Genomic DNA, 18381 nt, shown 5'->3' with positions numbered 1-18381 from the left:
CACCCACAGTAGCAGGGAGCTGGAAAGGCCATGCCCTGTCTGACACACCCTCGCTCGGGAAGCGGCGGCGAGTGTAGAAGAACAATCGGGTCCCCCCTGCACCCCTGAGGTGACTGGGTAGCCAAGTGTAATGGGCGGCAGAAAGCTGCAGTAGGTAGGAGACGCAGCTCCCAACCCGCCCTCTCTCTCCAAACTGGCTGCAGCAAGCGGCAGGCTGCCGCCTGAGGAGAATGGGCGGGGGAAGGCAAGAGGGAAAAGAAGGACCCGGATGGAGAAGCCTGCTCTTCCCTCTCCTCCGCTCCCTACACGTGCGAGGCGCCCGGAGCCTGGAGCGCGCGCGCGCACCCTCACACTGCCCCCCACCCCTTCTACCCGCAGGCCAACGGTCTGGGCACGCAACCCGCATCCCAGAGAGAGGTCTCGGCCGCAAAGCTCGCGAGAGGACATGTCCGCGGCGGCGGCGAGAAAGGGTGAGTGAGGGGCGGACGGTGCTTCCATGTGGGGTCCGCGGGGGAGGATATATCACGTGACCGGCTGTGCGGGAGCTGAGGGCGGGGGGATTATTTATTCCCCTCCCCCCCGTCCCCTGACTAAGAGATGATAGCGGTCGCTGGGCGGTGTGCTCCGCCCAAGGGTCAGGGTAAAGCTAGGCAATGTGTCTCCTGGGTTGGGACTGGCCGAGGCAGAGGGCTGTGAGTGGCAGCGAGGCGGGCCCCTACTGAAGCTGCTGCAGTCTCCAGCCAGTCTAGTGGGAGGTCATGCAACCCCCTACAAAAGCCTGTGGTAGGGTGACCAGACAGCAAATGTGAAAAATTGGGTTGGGGGTGGGGGGCAATAGGAGTCTATATAAGAAAAAGACCCCAACATCGGGACTGTCCCTATAAAATTGGGACATCTGGTCACCCTAGCATGTGGGGGGCAGCAAGCTGTGCACCCCAGACATGGACAAGGGTCAGGGCGGTGGTGCCAAAATGAGCCTGTTTCGTGTGTATCAGCAGCAAACCCTCTGAAAATAGAACCCATTTCACTGTCTTCTGGGCTGGGGGCGCTGGGCCTTTGGGAAGCTGACCAGCGCCAGGTGAGCTGGAGCGGTGAGATGCCTTTGGCTTAGATTTTGAACAAAAGAATCGTGTTTTGGAGTCTGTAAAGTGTTCCTTATTTCTGTCAGATAAACAGGGCTTGTCTACACCGGGAAATTGAGTGGCATAATTACACATATATGACTATAGTGCTATAGTTACACAAATATAACACTACCCCCTCCTGCCTCCTCCCCACACTGTCTGGAATAAGAGTGCTTTTTTTTTTTTTTTGCTTTAGTTTATGTGGTCTTCAGATATGCTACTCTGACTCTGAATAAATGAGTTTGCATGGTGCATTAGCTGTATAATGATATCACTAAAAAGTTGTGCCTGGAAATTTCCCCATGTAGAAAAACCCTTTATGTTCTAGTTTTATCACAAGTTGTTGAACTAGATTCAGGAATCATTGGATGAAAAGTATGATCTTTGTTATACAAGAAATTAGACTAGGTCATCATATTGATCCCATTTGGCCTTAAAATGTATGAATGGAAGAGAGACGTTTGTCTTGTTTAAAGCGTTGGACTTGGAGTCAGGAGATCTGGTCCTGATGACCAAGTCACATAACTTTCTCTACATTTACTTACTTAGGAAAAGGTTAATAATAACTGCCTGTTTCACAGGGCTTTTTGAAATACTTAATTATTCCTGGTGTGCTTTGAGATCCTTGGACTTTTGTGCAACTGGGATTTGGTTAATCAGCATTGTATGTAAAATAGATAATGTATTTGCAGCACATATGTATGTAGGTGTAAAGCAGCTTAAAATTGGTGAAAGATTTTGGGATTCTCTGCATAGAAGGAAGAATAAATAATTATGTTACAAAAAATGTCTACACATACATTTTGTTAACTTTGCCTTATCCATGTTTGTGCAACTTTTATGTTCAATTTTGATTGATTTTTCTTCATGTGCTTGAGAAACCTGACTATACAAATTACTCATCCAAACATTGAAGATAAACAATATTATAAGAACATAAGAATGACCTTACTGGGTCAGACCAAAGGTCCATCTAGCCCAGTATCCTGTCTTCCGACAGTGGCCAGTGTCAGGTGCCCCAGAGGGAATGAACAAAACAGGTAATCAAGTGATCCATTCCTTGTTGCCCATTCCCATCTTCTGGCAAACAGAGGGTAGGGACATCATCGCTGCCCACCCTAGCTAATAGCCATGGATGGACCTATTCTCCATGAATTGATCTAGTTCTTTTTTGAACCCTGTTAGAGTCTTGGCCTTCACAACATTCTCTGGCAAAGAGTTCCACAGGTTGACTGTGTGTTGTGTGAAGAAAAACTTTTATTTTTGTTTGTTTTTTAAACCCACTGACTATTATTTTCCTTCGGTGACCCCTAGTTCTTGTGTTATGAGAAGGCGTATATAACACTTCCTTATTTACTTTCTCCACACCAGTCATGATTTTATAGATAGACCTCTATCATATACCCCCTTAGTAATCTTTTTTCCAAGCTGAAAAGTCGCATATGGCAGCATTTCCTTACCCCTAATAATTTTTGTTGCCCTTTTCTGAACCTTTTCCAATTCCAATACATCTTTTTTGAGATGGGGCGACCATTTCTGCACAGTATTCAAGATGTGGGTGTACCATGGAATTATACAGAGGCAATACAATATTTTCTGTCTTATTATCTATCCCTTTCTTAATGATTCCCAACATTCTGTTTTGCTTTTTTGACTGCTGCTGCACATTGAGTGGATGTGTTCACAGAACTATCCACAATGACTCCAAGATCTCTTTCTTGGGTGGTAACAGCTAATTTAGACCCCATCATTTTATACATATAGTTGGGATTATATTTTCCAATGTGCATTACTTTGCATTTATCAACATTGAATTTCATCTGCCATTTTGTTGCCCAGTCACCCAGTTTTGAGAAATCCTTTTGTAGCTTTCTGCAGTATACCTGGGATTAAGCATATGTGACTTTTGTGACTAGTCACAACTAGCAATGCATCTTAAACAGCAAGCTATACAGTAGACAAAATCCAAAGAATAATGAAGTAAATATGAGAAAATCACTATGCATTTGGATCTTGGACTATCTTGGACATTTCATCACTATCCTGGACATTTCATAAACAGTAAAAACACTTTGAAATTACCACAAATTATTTGCTCAGCTCTCATTAGCATGTATAAAGTATTTAGACAAATACCAGCCAGTCATGTTAAATATTACTCAGTACTATGAGTACAGTATGTATTTTCATTTATGTTTATATGTAAGGGGAGCTGTGGCTCTTCCTTAACATTACATAGGTTTCCTCTTCAGATGGAAAAATGCCCAACTTTTGAATTAATAAAACTGTTATTTTGATGACCTCTTCAGCAGCAACATTTGGCACTTCATGAAGTTCTGTTTTAATGTTTGGTGTTCAGTCTAGTTCTGTTTTGAAGTCGCTTGATCCCACATACTTGGCTACTGCTAAATAACATGTGTGTACGTGATATAGCTTATGTTAAGAACTTAATATTGTCAATGCAGGTTTTTCTCACACCAGTTTACAACAAACTATGTGGGAATTGAGGATGCCCAGTACCTTGCAGGAGGTGCTCTACCTTTCAGAATTGGGCCGTATCTGAGGAAAGTTAAAGAAATTAGCCATTTAAAATTAGACTGGACAGAACACTAGAAAATAATCTTGAAGGAGCAATCCTATGGTGGTTTAGAGATTATAAAATTATAGGGTTTTTTCCATCTCTAATTTGTAATCCATGTTTAGGATTTATTTGAATTAAACATTCAGTAAAGCAAATATCTTATTTTGCAAAACAGTCCAGCAAATCAAGATGGATTCTTGCGCAGTGGCATGGTAACAAACCATTATAGTGTAACATTTGGAAAGGGAGTATATTTTTATTTTGATAACTAATTTAGATTATCTAAATAAATGTTTGGGTGCAGGGAAGAGGAAACTGTACTCCAGAGGTTATGTTTTAATATATCACCTCCATTCTCATCCCCCTTCTCCAGCTTCTTTTTCTAATGACTGAAGCCCACATACTTACGGTTTCATTGCCCTTTTCTTAGCCTTCTACCTTCAGACATCTATCCCTTCTTTCAGTTGTAGGGACAATAATAATTAATTAAAAACTTTAACTTTCACAAACATTTTAAAAAAATGTACATAACTGTCAAGACTCATGCATTGCTAACCAGAATAACTGCATGATCTTATAGTGAGGGCCTTACTCTGTTCATGGTCCAGTTTGGTCAATTTCAGTCATAGGCTTTTAAAAATAATCAGTTTCACGGTTTCAGATATTTACATCTGAAATTTCACTGTGTTATAACCATGGGGATCCCAACCCAAAAGAGGGTGTGCGGGGCTGTCACAAGGCTATCCTGGGGTGGGGAAGGTGTTCACAGTATTGCCACTGTACTTCTGCGTTGCTGCTGATAGAGGCACTGCCTTCAGAGTTGGGCAGCCAGAGAGCAGAGGGTAGTGCAGAAGTGAGGTTTGCATGGTATGGGGGGGTCACACCTTTTTGGGTGGGTCCCTGTGGTCAGGGGGGTGGTGTGGTCCCTCCTCCCCCAGCCAGCGCAAGGTCCCTTTAGCCCCAAGCACTGGGACTGGAGCTGGGCAGGGGCGGAGCTGGGGGCAAGGGTACCGGAACCTTTGTAGAAGCTCCACAGCTGCTCCCTGTTCAGTGCCTCCTTCCTCCCTTCCTCCCCCCCCCCCCCCCCCGGGCTGGAGAGCAATGGGGCAGGAAGTGGGGTGGGGTTGCCGAGCTTCCTGCAGCTGGGGGAGGTTCTAAGAGATGGGTCTGACCTGGCCCGGGGAGTGGCCTTTGCAGGAGAAGAGGAAGTCCCGTCCTTCCCCAGCCCTGCCAGTACTAGCAGCTGGAGCCTGGATGCATGATAGGAGCCCTGGCAGATTACACAGGGCAGACCAGATTTCAAGGTCTGTGATGCATTTTTCATGGCCATGGAATTGATGGGGCCTTACTTATAGTTTTATATCTAGGACCTTTCACACAGACTTGATTACAGGGTTAAAGCCAAAGTTGGTAAACTTAGTAATTAGCAAGATCTGCATATATTTAAACAAATGTGAAACACCATTTAACACCTGTAACCCTAAAGATAATGATTGAGATTTTTCAAAGCTAACCAGAGGATTTAGCTACACAATTCCTATTAATATTTGTGCATGTGTATTATGATATTTTAAGTCATACATTTCACTCATTGTCATAACAAAAGTGCCAGAGCACAAACATCAACATTCTTCCTTTTAAATGCCAACTTCTGAGAAATTTCTACTGTGAGAATTGTATTGTTCTTACTAGATTGAACTGGTTCCATAAGCCTCCCAAATCTGGGCAACTGCAGATGCTTTCCCTAGGTATGGGCAGATACCTAAAAGGAAAATATTTAAAACCAAATAACCAAATCTGTCCCTTCTTATAACAGTATCAAAAATTCAGCCCAACTGCCAGGTATCAGTTGTCATAGCAAAAGTTCCAAAACACAACCACCAATCTTCTCCCCCCACCCTGCTTTTTTTTCTATACACTTCTTTATTCTTCATACTGGGAATCTGCAACCCCCCTAAATATGTTTTGATTATTAAAAGAAAGTAGTAGTAGTGTAGAATTTAAATGTTTCACGTGTAAAACCATTCCAACTCAGGGATTGTCCACATGATCGAGAATTTGAATTCAGAAAGATTTCAAAGCATGGTCAGACTTTAAGTCTTGAATGTTATACTGTAGCTATGGAAAAAGGGCAGGGGAAAGCACCTCTGGGCTTGGTCTCTTAGTTAGATTTAACTGGAATGACCATGATCATAGTGTTATATTATGAATCATGTTATTCGAGGTGCCAAAGAGTCAGATTTGAATGCACTGAAATGAATTTTACTATATACATTTGTAATTTAATAAAATATTTTCACATCAGAAAACTAGGATACTAGAACTTGAATCAAATCCACTTGCTCAGAACAGCTTGCAGGATCAGGGTCTTGGTTTGTAATTTGTAATGCTTTTTTGTTTTGCTTTTTAAATAGATATATAGATTTAAACATTAGTTCTTGTGGAATTATTTGTGATCTTCAATTTTTAGTTTTAATGTCAAATCCATTGTAAATGTGTTGAAATAGAGAATATAAAAGGGGGACACAATTTTAAATATTAGTATTAAGGCAAGTCAAGTACTGTGTTTTGTTTAACATAGGGAACTATTTTAGGTTTAAGAGCTCATTAGTTTTCTTTATTGCACAACATAGTCTTCAAAACAGCTCTAAGGTGTAATTCCTGTCAAGTAGAACTTAAAGGGATATTCATTAATTTAATATTTTACCAGTGTCTGAAAACGTTTTGTGTACTCTTTTTTCATGTAACGCTTAAGTTTACTACAACTGAAGTAGATTGTAAAGGGGGAAAACTATTTTTTGCATTTGACAGCACTTTGTATTCAATCACTTTCAACAGTTTCCTGTGTACAGTTAGTTTTCCATTTTTTGTTTGCTTGAATTTTTAATGCAACATGGAGGGGGAGAGAAATTTTTAAAATTATGAAGTGGGATTGTTAAACCACAAAATATTGTTGGGGGACTGTGGCAGGTATACTGTCTAAAACTATTTTTAAATCGCATTGTGAAATTGACTAGATTCGCAGTTGACGGTGTCCCTTTAAAGATTTGTGATCATTATGGTTATGTTGTTTTTTGGTAGAGTTTTATGTGTTTCTCTAGAGCAATATTTTTTAAGATTGTATAACAGCCATTTTTAAAATAGGTTGGAGTTTCTTTTACCAGTTGTCAGTATTTGATTTGTTTGTTGTCCTTTAATCACAGTCTGTAAGTACACCTCTACCCTGATATAACGCAACCAGATGTAGCACGAATTCGGATATAATGCGTTAAGGCAGCGCTCTGGGCGGTGTGTTAAGAGTGGGAGGCGGGCAGGAGGCGGGTGGGCAAACGGGGTGAGGAGGCGAATGGGGAGGTGAGCGGCAGGCAGGAGGGGGGTGAGAGAGTGGGCGGGAAGACAGCGAGCAGGAGAGTGGCGGGCGGGCGGACGCAGAGAGGCGCACTGGATAGATGGTGAGGAGACTAGCAGGGAGGTAAGTGGCAGGCAGGTGGGCGGGTAGGTACCTACCTGGGGAATTAGACATTTTGATAATAGAGGTCGTTTCATCTAATAGACAAATGTATATAAGATTAAATGGCCGAAAGTTGAAGCTAGACAAATTCAGATTAAAAATAACATGCACATTTTAAACAGGACAATTGGAACAACCTACCCAGCAATATGGTAGATTCCCTATCACTGGCTATTTTTAATTCAAGATTGGATGTTTGTCTAAAAGATGGGGGGAAGGATAGATCAGTGGTTTGAGCATTGGCCTGCTAAACCCAGGGTTGTAAGTTCCCTCCTTGAGGGGGCCATTTAGAGAACTGAGGTAAAAATCTGTTTGGGGATTGATCCTGACTTGAGCAGGGGGTTGGACTAAATGACTTCCGGAGGTCCCTTCCAACTCTATGATTCTATGTGCTCTGGTTCAGGCAGGAGCTAATTCAGGGAAACCTGTGGCCTGTGTTACACAAGAGGTCAGACTAGATGATTACATTGGTTCATTCTGGCCTTTTAATCTGTATATCTACATTTATATATGTATACATCTTGAAATAATTGTGGAGCATTTTTGGATGATATTTTATATTTTATTCCTTTTTATACTTATGAAACCTATATACTTTAATTTATGTCAAGTGCTTTTTCTTGGTCTGATACCATTTCATATTAGTGATCATCCTTCAACATGTATGTTTCCAGTAGATCTCAAAAACCAAAGCTACAGTTTAAAATAATTTAAATTAAAAATAAAATTTGGCAGTGCTTGTTCAAAAATTTGTCTTTTTACTACGTATTGCTATGTACTAGGTAACTTACATTTGCTTTCTGTTAAGAGGTAATGTTGCCTGCTAGTGCACAGGATTGTGACTCAGGACTCTTGAGTTTATTCAGAACTCAATCAGTGCTTTGCTGTGGGAACTTTGTCATGTTGGTTAAATCTCTGTGTAGTTGGTTTACTCTTTAAAACTAGTGTAATACTTATGTAATCCACACAAGCAAGTTTCACCACACCTAATGTTAGTAAAGTGTTTTGATGTCATCAAATGAAAAGTGCTATAGAAATGCAGGTGTTATTAACAATGATTATTAAATAAAATGTTGCTACAGGCTTCAGTTATTCACTTCCAAAATAGCACCAGAGCACTAAATAGTCATGCTTTTTTAAAATCCCTTCTGCGCAAGACCAGATATATTTTCTTCCTTGTGGATTACTGATTGCATTGCATGAAATTGTGTGATTGGCAAAACACTAGTTTAACAAATCTTGGGAAAACATGTGACTTGAGCTACTTAGCAAAGCAAAAGAACTTGGAAAAAAATTGCAGTTAAAAATGTCATTAATTTCTTAATTCCATGCTTCAGGTATTAAACTGTTACAGAAAATAAAAGAGAAATGATTGGATTTTTTCCATTAGTTATTTGAATAAAGAGAGAAATGGAGCTTTGTCACTGTTGACCACAAGCGTGTTTCAGGTGTACATGGCAAAAATATCCACAGAACTACTTTGAATGTGGGGAAAAAAGAGAAGCATTGGTAGAGTATAGGGAACAGGATCAGACAGTCAAGTATCAGGGTGTAGCAGTGTTAGCCTGTATCCACAAAAACAACAAGAAGTCTGGTGGCACCTTAAAGACTAACAGATTTATTTGGCCGTAAGCTTTCGTGGGTAAAAAAACCTCACTTCTTCAGATGCATGGAGTGAAAGTTACAGATGGCAGGCATTATATAATGACACAATCAGACAGTGGAGATGAGCACAGATGTAGGCCATGGTGGCAAGATAAAGAGAAGATTTTTTGGGGAATGTTGAAGTGTAGTGTTAGACCGTATTACAGTATAATGTTTTGCATTTATGCAAATTTATCTGGCATGCGTATGAACCAAGATTGTACTTAATCACTGAACTGTGTCTGCAGATGACATTTACCAGCCAAAGAAACTCCTTGATAAAATTGAAGTTCTGGATTTAAAGGTCTGTGTTTTGAATGTTGTATTTGCCGAATGTCCTCAACTGTAACAAAGTGCAGTGAATATTCCCAGTAGCCAGCTGTCACGGACTCACAGGTTCTGCCCACTCTTGGCCCGTAGGTCCCTGGGGGGAACCCCCTTCAGTGCAACAGCCCTTCTCAGGGGTCCACTCTCTCCCGGGGGTTAAGCCCCTCCGCCTCCTGGAACCGCACCTCTCTGAGCCTTAGCATGCCTGTCTCTTGCTGTGGGCCCCCTCAGGGAGTCCACTCGCTCTGGACCCCTGGGACCTCCACTCCCAGAGGGAATAATGCAACCCTGCTGTTCTCTAGACTGGAGTGACTGTCAGCCAGTGTAAAACAGGAGGGTTTATTGAGTGTCTGAACACAGCATAGGAAACTCTGAGGGCCCTCAGGCCTGGCCTCCCTCAGCACAGTACATCTAAATCTCCCCTGCATCCAGGTGGTCTCTGCCTGCACTCTCTCTCCAGTCTTGAGCCCCCTGCTTTCCAGCTGGACATCTGATATCACCTCCCCCAAGCCCTGCCTCTGTCCATTGTCTTCTATCCAGGTAAACAGGGTCGCCTGGGCCTCCTCTTCTCTCAGCCATCCTTTGTACCCCTCTGGCTGGAACTGGCTGGTCAGGTCACTGGGGTCCTCTCTTCGCAGCCCATTGTCCTGCCACTGGCCAGAACCTGCTGTGACTCCCGAGCTGGGCCTCCCAGTCACCAGGTCACCAGTTGCTTGGGTATCCATTCTCCAGGCCATTGTCTGGGGTCCCAAGTTCCATCGCTGGTCCTCTCTAACAACAAACTCCCTCTCCCATCGCCTCGTTAAACCAGTAACACCCAGGGAAACTGTGTCCAACCCCCTCTGCATGCAAACCATTGAAAAAACCAAGAAAAAAAAACCAAGAAACCCCCCCAATTCATCACACCAGCATCAAAGGGATAGTCAACACACCATTTGTTTAAAATGTATTTAATCAACTGCAGAAGTCTCCTGGTGCATGGAGCATGTCTCTAGGGATGAAAGATTAGGTTTTGTTTTTTTAATGTTCAATTTTGCCAAACAAACAAATGTATCTCAAAGGGTAAACAAAAACATTAGTATTTAAACAAGTTAGTAAAATCTTGCTTAAGACCTCCGTGTGATCCTGGTTGCGTGTGGAACAGTATAAGACTGGAAACAATGGTAAGTTATGGCATTTAGTAGGGGAGTGTTTGAGTATGCATGAGTTGAGGGAAGCAAAATGCCAGATTCTATGTTCTACAGCAGTGGCTCTCAACCTTTCCAGACTACTGAACCCCTTTCAGGAGTCTGATTTGTCTTGCGTACCCCCAAGTTTCACCTCACTTAAAAACTAGTTATAAAATCAGATATAAAAATATAAAAGTGTCACTGCACACTATTACTGAAAAATTGCTGACTTTCTCATTTTTACCATATTATTATTAATCAGTTGGAATATATATATTGTACTTACATTTGAGTGTATAGTACACTGCTACCTCGATATAACGCCACCCGATATAACACAAATTTGGATATAATGCGGTAAAGCAGTGTTCCGAGCGGGTGGGGTTGTGCACTCCGGTGGATCAAAGCAAGTTCAATATAACACGGTTTCACCTATAACGCAGTAAGATTTTTTTGGCTCCCAAGGACAGCGTTCTATTGAGGTAGAGACGTATATAGAGTAGTATAAACAAATCATTGTATGAAATTTTAGTTTGTGATGACTTCACTAGTGCTTTCTATGTAACCTTTTGTAAAACTAGGCAAATATCTAGATGAGTTCATGTACCCCCAAAAGACCTCTGCGTACCCCCAGGGGTACACGTATCCCTGGTTGATCACCACTGTTCTCCAGGGTCTTTCTTGGTACTTGGAAGGCATGATTCAAGATTGGACTTTCTGGTTGCCAAGTTGTGGAAATCTGCATAACTGGAGGTTTCTGGGTTTTATTTTCATTAAGTTAATAAATCCCAGTTTTGTATGCTTAAAATAGATAATGAAACTAAGATTTAGTAAACTTGTGTAAGAAACTCATATTCCTATGAAAATTTTTGTTCCACTTCCAAACTCTTATTGTTTTTATAAAAGTCTACTTTTGAAGCCTAACATGATGTCATTTTATTAATAAATTTAGTCATATTTGTGAATGTTCCTGATATTGTATCAACAGTATTGAACAAAACTTGTTTTCTCAGTAAATTTTGTTTCTTTGTAACCATTTTATAAACATCTTAATAAGAGATTACAAGTGTGAATTGAAATTCTATCCAAAATTTTATCCTGAGTCAGTTATTCTCAAACTTAAATACTCTGTTAATTTGATTTTCCAGTCTCTTGTAAATCAGTTAAGTTTTGTAGAGTAAGTTAGATCAACTATGCATATAACATTTGTGACAGTAGGTAATTACCTGCACTGATGTTAGTCATGGTAAGCATACAAAGAACACTTAAATTGCCTATGGCTATTCTGTCTTCGTATCAATCCTTTTCTTAACAGTTCCTAACATTCTGTTAGCTTTTTTGACTACCACTAGACATTGAGCAGATGTTCTCAGAGAACTATCCACAATCACTCCAAGATTTCTTTCATGAGAGATAATAGCTAATGCAGACCCTGTTGTTTTGAATATACAGTGAAAGCTTTTTTATCCGGCATGTTGGAGGAATGGGGGGTGCTGGTAAGTGAAAAATTCAGGTTAAGTAAGAGGGAGGGAGTTTGGGTGCGGGGCTGGGGGTTGGAGTGTGGGAGGGAGTGCAGGGTACAGGTTCTGGGAGGGAGTTTGGATGCGGAAGCACTGGTCGCAGTACCGATCCCTGGAGGACACCGCTATTTACTTGCCTCCATTTTGAAAACTGACCATTTATTCCAAGTCTTTGTTTCCTATCTTTTAACCAGTAACTGATCCATGAGAGGACCATCCCTCTTATCCTGTGACTGCTTAGTTTGCTTAAGAGCCTTTGGTGAGGGACCTTTTCAAAGGCTTTCTGAATGTCCAAATACCCCATATCCACTTGATCACCCTTGTCCACATATTTGTTGTTCCACCCTCAAAGAACACTCATAGATTGGTGAGGCATGATATCTCTTTATAAAAGCCGTGTTGACTCATTTCCCAACAAATTGTGTTCATTTGTGTGTGTGATCATTTTGTTTTTTACTGTAGTTTCAACTAATTTGCCTGGTACTGAAGTTAGGCTTACTGGTTTGTAATTGCCAGGATTGCCTCTGGAATCTTTTTAAAATATAGGCTTTATGTTAGCTATCCTCCAGTCATCTGACGCAGAGGCTGATTTAACAGATAGGTTACAATCCACAGTTAGTAATTCTGTAATTTCATGTTTGAGTTGCAGTTGTTTTGTGTGTAACTGAAGGGTATAATCTGGCCCCAAATGTTTAGCAATAGGTGTTTTCAAGGCAGGTCCTTTAAAGCCAATGAGCAGGTCCTTTAAAGCCTAGTCACAACCAGTTGCTAGGTAAAGCCATGGCTGTCCCACACAAGGAAGATGTGGCAAAGAGCTTCTTGATCTGGACACCGCAGAGAATAAATACAGGCACAGGAATGGATTTTAAGTGGCAGACTGCAACTTTATTAAACTTAACACAGGGAAGGGGCACTACCCGCCTGGGCACCCATAATCTCACATGCCAGGCATTTGAAGTGGTTCCAGTGAGGGGGGGTTACAGAGCTCCCACCATATAGCCCATTACTTGGGGCAGACTTTCTCAGCCTTCTGCTAGAACTCAGCTTGCTCCTCTGAATACTGCCACTGCTGCCCGTGAACAGGATAGAAGATACTAAAACTGGGGGGGGACCTCTGCCTGTGAAGTCCTCAAAGTCTTCTCCTATCCCATAACCATGAGGGGCATCAAAATTCCCAGTCTTTTATTTCTGGAAGCCATTTCTTTTAGCCTTTTAAATGATCTGGAAACTGGCCCCAAGTTGCAACAAACTAATATCCATATCAAGTAATACCATGAATTACTAAATCCCATTCCTGTTTAACCTAACTGTGCCTGCAGGATGCTAAGAGGAAGGTGAAAAAACCCACTATGCCTATGCCAGTTTGGCCCCCAGAAGAATATAAATTCTTTCCTGACCCTGTAACAGATTGATTGTTTGGACCTGCTGTATCAGCAAGACGCAGCTCCAACACTGCAGTTACAGGGGGGAATGGCTTCTGAAATAAAGCAAAACAATGCTCCACGTGGCCAGGCCTGGGGTTAAAAGTAATGAAAGGGATGAGCAAGGGACCAATCAGCTTCTTTCTTCCCCAACTGGCCAATGAGTGGATAAAGCCTCTGGAGGGGAGGGGCCATTGCTGTGTCCCCCAATGAGTACTCTCATACCCATTACTGGGGCTGTCCCAATCGCTGCCTGTCACTTCAATGTGACGTTGCACTTCATATAATTTTATGAAAGTATGCTAATGAATGTGAATATAATGTAACTGGAATATGCTTCATGCAAAAGGCCTCTTGTAAGGTATCATTACAAAGCTTATAATCTACTGAGTGTGGTCATCCTATTTGTATAAATGTATTATTCTTGTATCTGAAACTAGAAATATGAAATATAACTCTCAGGTCCTATTGTAATTATGCAAAGTGTGGGACATTGATGGTGATTTGGAATCTTGATGGCTCCCATTAACTAGGACAATTGGTCGTAAATGGCTCTGTTTACTTGCAACCCTTCCTGTGAGTCAGGCCAGGAAGAATGAAGGCTTGGGGGGGGGTCTCACAGGACATGTGACCATGTCACCTGGTACTGGAATCCATCTTAAACCTGGTGCTTTTCCATTTAGAAGGGGGAGTGGAGCCCCAGAGAGACAAAAGATTCCTGCCTTGTGTCAAAGCTATATAAGAGGGTGGAACAGAACAGAGGAGGCTGCAGTCATGAGAAATCCCCTAGCTACCACCTGAGCTGGAACAAGGACTGTACCAGGGGAAAGGGTTGGGCCCAGACTAGGAAGGAGTCTAGTCTGTGAAAGAAGCTTACTGGAACATCTCTGAGGGTGAGATTTATCGGTAATCAGTTTCTTAATGTATTAAGCTTAAACTTGTGTGTTTTATTTTGCTTGGTAACTTACTTTGTTCTGTCTGTTATTACTTGGAACCAACTCCTACTTTTTATATTTAATAAAATCACATTTGTTTATTAATTGACCCAGAGTAAGTAATTAATGCCTGGGGGAGCAAACAGCTGTGCATATCTCTCTATCAGTGTTATAGAGGGCAGACAATTTATGAAGTTACCCTGTAAAACAGATTTATTTGGGGTTTGGATCCCATTGGGAGCTGGGTGTCTGGGTGCTAGAGACAGGAGCACTTCTTAAGCTGTTTTCAGTTAAGTCTGCAGCTTTGGGGTGCATGATTCAGATCCTGGGTCTGTGTTGGAGCAGACTGGTGTGTCTGGCTTGACGAGGCAGGGTTCTGGAGGCCCAAACTGGCAGAGAAAATGGTCTCAGAGGTAGTCTCAGCACATCAGGTGGCAGTCCCAATGGGGTTTCTGAGACCCAACCTGTCACAATCAAGTTTTCCACATGTTGGACAGATAGGTTAGGATATGGCCACATTATTACTTCCATCTCTTCATGAGGCTGCAATGTTAGGCAAAAATAAAGCAACTGTGAGCCCAGCGAGGATGAAAATTAGAGATGAGGACTGCAGTTATCCTGTAGTAAGGAGTCTGACTGCGGTGCCTTCCAGCTGTTTGGAGAACAGCTGGTTTGATCAGAATTGGCAAAGCCAAGTAGAGTGTCTGTCCTGTTGGTTTAATAAAGCTGTGATCTTTATTTCTCTGAAACAAGTGTGTTTGCTGCTTCATTAGCTGTGTGCCAGGCAGCAACCAGCATCATGCCTAGAAAACGACTAACAACCCAAATTAAGCCTATTTGTATTTGCAGTTGGCAACTATGAACCTTTCATCTCTCAGCATCTCTAAATAAAACTGTTCTATGCTCTATTGAACACAATGAATCAGACACTCTGGCACTGGTTCTTAAGCTGTTCTTCATCATCTGAAGTTCAAGATAGCTTTCAGTAACCCAGAGAATAATTGAAAAAAGTATGGTGTTCATTATACAGTACAATCTTGAAATTTTCTTTTTTCTGTGATAAAGATTCTGACAACTGTAAAATCTTTCTGTGGGCTTGTTAAGGCTCTGTTTTAAACCACCACCATAAAACTCTTTAATATCCTAAAGCTCCAAAGCAAATAGAAGTTATAGAGCTTATTAAATAGTTTTCAGATAGCTTAGTTAAATCCAGATGTTAATATTATCAGTTATGAACTCATAGACTACAATGAATATGTATAACCATTGCACTCAGTATATAGAGTTTTAACATACGTAATATTTGGGCACTTGGCTAAATATTAATGACTAAAGCCATTAATTGAATGTTGTTTTGAAAACTGGATTAAATCTGGGCATAATGCCAAAAGCTGCACAATAGGAGATAAGTCTAATTATGCTCCCTCTAGGTTTTCACACTGAATTGTGAAACACAAACAAAACAAAACACCACACTTGTATTACTTTTATCCTTGTATAAAACTGAAATCACAGACAAAAAGTAAATAGTCTTTATTAGTATCCTCAGGTTGGCCAGTTGCATTTATTTCCAAAAGGCTGTAAATAGTGTTAGAAGCCTGCTGGAAAGTTAACATTGTTTTTATTTGTTTTAAACAGTATTTCATTGCAACTCTGAATGTACTAATTCAAAATTTACCATTAAAAAAGAAATTTGCAATATTATAGTATTAGAGCTTGTTATAGGCTCTACTTCACAAGTAGCTTGAGATGCATTCTAACTTGCATCTTAATCCATTACCTGCTACAAAAATGCAAAGAATATTGATTAATACAACAGTGTTGGAGCTGGCAAGCAGAAGATAAAAATGACCATCTTATCTTTTTTTATAAATCAGTTGTTACCATTGCTAGAAATATAATTTCACTACGCTGTAGCTGTACTGTCTCTTTTTTAAAAAAACGAGGAGTACTTGTGGCACCTTAGAGACTAACAAATTTATTTGGGCATAAGCTTTCGTGGGTGGGTTTTTGCCCCTGAAAGCTTATGCCCAAATAAATTTGTTAGTCTCTAAGGAGCCACAAGTACTCCTCGTTCTTTTTGCTGATACGAGCTACCACTCTGAAATGTGTCTTTTTAGCGGCTGTTCTTCCAATGCAGTTAATGTAATTTTGCCCCACCATAATAATCATACCATGATACTTTCAGACTAGCTCTCAAGCGGCAACTGGCTCTTTAATGTGTCTCCTGCATCTCTTTGCAGCACATGATATTAAAACACTGTGTGATTTAATTTTAACCAATCAGGATGCTTTTACTAGGTTATTAAACAATTGTAGTTGATATAATAATACTTGGTCAGTCATTTTGCTGTGAGAATTGTATATAGATGAAATATTTCTCCTGGCATCCTTTTTCAATATGAATATGTAGTAATATAATATAATTGAAACAATGAAGTTATACTACTGTGGCTCTTTTGGGTAATGTTGATCACTAATTTGGCTCCTGAACCACTGAGGTTTCAGTATCGCTGATGTTGTGGACTAATAATAGTCAAAACACCAGCTTTCAGTTCTAGGGAAGAAGTGCTAAAATGTCTAAAGTCTTCAGTATATTAATTTTTAGCCAGAAGCACACTTTTTATGGTAGCATTATTAACCCAAGAAATTAGAGTACATTACTTAATATTTTTCTTAGTATTTTTATTCATAGATATATTCTGCAAAAATAGCTCTGCAAAAATGTTCCTGTACATTACATTGGTGATAAAGGAACTCCCTCTGCAATTGAATCACAACTTTGTAGCAACTATGATAGAGAGGAGCTAACTGTTCTCAGTGAGAAACCAGAAAATAGAATTGTGAAGATGGTTAGTCAAGTACAAAGACTAAGGCCACGTCTATACTTACCCGCCGGGTCGACGCGGCGAGTTCGACTTCTCGGAGTTCGAACTATCGCGTCTGATCTAGACGCGATAGTTCGAACTCCGGAAGCGCCGCGGTCGACTCCGGTACTCCACCGCGGCAGGAGGAGTTGCCGGAGTCGACCTTGGAGCCGCGGAGTTCGCTTCCGCGGCGTCTGGACGGTAAGTCATTCGAACTAGGGTAGTTCGAATTCAGCTACGTTATTCACATAGCTGAATTCGCGTACCCTAGTTCGAACCAGGGGCTGTGTGTAGACCAGGGCTAAGTAAACTAAATGAATGACTGAGACCAGTGGTGAGCAGGTAGTTGAGGTAATATCTTTTATTGGACCAATTTCTGTCGGTGAGAGAGAAAAGTTTACGCAGAGCTCAAAAGCATCTCTCTCACCAACAGAAGTTTGTCCAATAAAAGATATTACCTCACCAACCATGTCTCTAATATCCTGGGACCAACACGGCTACAGCAACGCTGCATGACACCAATGATGTCACATTAACTTACAGTTGGTGCTTTACCTATATAGTATCAAACATTTTATAAGTCTGGTATAGACCTCAAACCATTGTTCATAAAATACAAGGTTCTAGAATACAAAGTTATAAAAGTTGAACTTCCCTTACAATTATGCACAATATCTTGGAGGAGCGTATATAGCAAGGGTGATTGTGATGCCTTAAACATGAGGAAATCATCAGCAATGTATGCTCCAGAGCATCAAACACATATAAGTTACATTTATGTGTATCTTTTTTCTTATGCTTTTACAGTCCATAGTGGTGAAAAAATCTTTTTGCAGTCATGTCTGAAATGAGAAACAGATGTTGAAGACTCCTGGGGGGAGAGGGAAAGGGGCAGCTGGGATCTTGAGGGGGGCAGCCGGGGCTGCAGCCGGGATCCCAGCTGCTGCCCCCGCCTCTCCACCTTTCTCCCCCGGGATCCCGGCTGCAGCCCCCGGCCACTCCCCTCAAGATCCCTTTTTCCCCCTCCCCCCAGGAGTCTGCGCGCAGCAGCAGCAGAGTCCTGGATATGAGGCTGGCAGCCGGGACCCTGGGTGTTCAGGGTGGCAGTGGAGCCTGACAGTTAAACGTTTAAACCAGTACAGTTTTAATAGTTTAAACATTTACTTTTTTTAAACACCATTTACATCCCTATCTAATATAAACATTGAAGTTAGTTGTCCAGTTTTTATAATCAAATCTTATAAAAATTCAGAAATAGAAAACTGCTAAAAAAGAGTTAAGG

The 18381-nt window shown here is 41.2% G+C and overlaps 1 protein-coding gene across 3 annotated transcripts in view; it reads left to right on the top strand.

Annotated features, from left to right (window-relative positions):
* Positions 1–373: 373 nt before the first annotated feature.
* Positions 374–18381, top strand: part of MRTFB (myocardin related transcription factor B) — a 180898-nt gene continuing 162890 nt past the window's right edge. For all 3 annotated transcript variants that reach the window (XM_044978710.1, XM_044978707.1, XM_044978705.1), the window contains exon 1: positions 374–470. The gene's annotated coding sequence lies outside the window, so the exon portion shown is untranslated. The remainder of the gene's footprint in view (positions 471–18381) is intronic.

The sequence above is a fragment of the Mauremys mutica genome, chromosome 11, assembly GCF_020497125.1.
Source record: "Mauremys mutica isolate MM-2020 ecotype Southern chromosome 11, ASM2049712v1, whole genome shotgun sequence".
Lineage (NCBI taxonomy): Eukaryota > Metazoa > Chordata > Testudines > Geoemydidae > Mauremys > Mauremys mutica.
The sequence above is the reverse complement of the archived record's forward strand: the minus strand, read 5'-3'. Positions and strand labels throughout refer to the sequence as shown.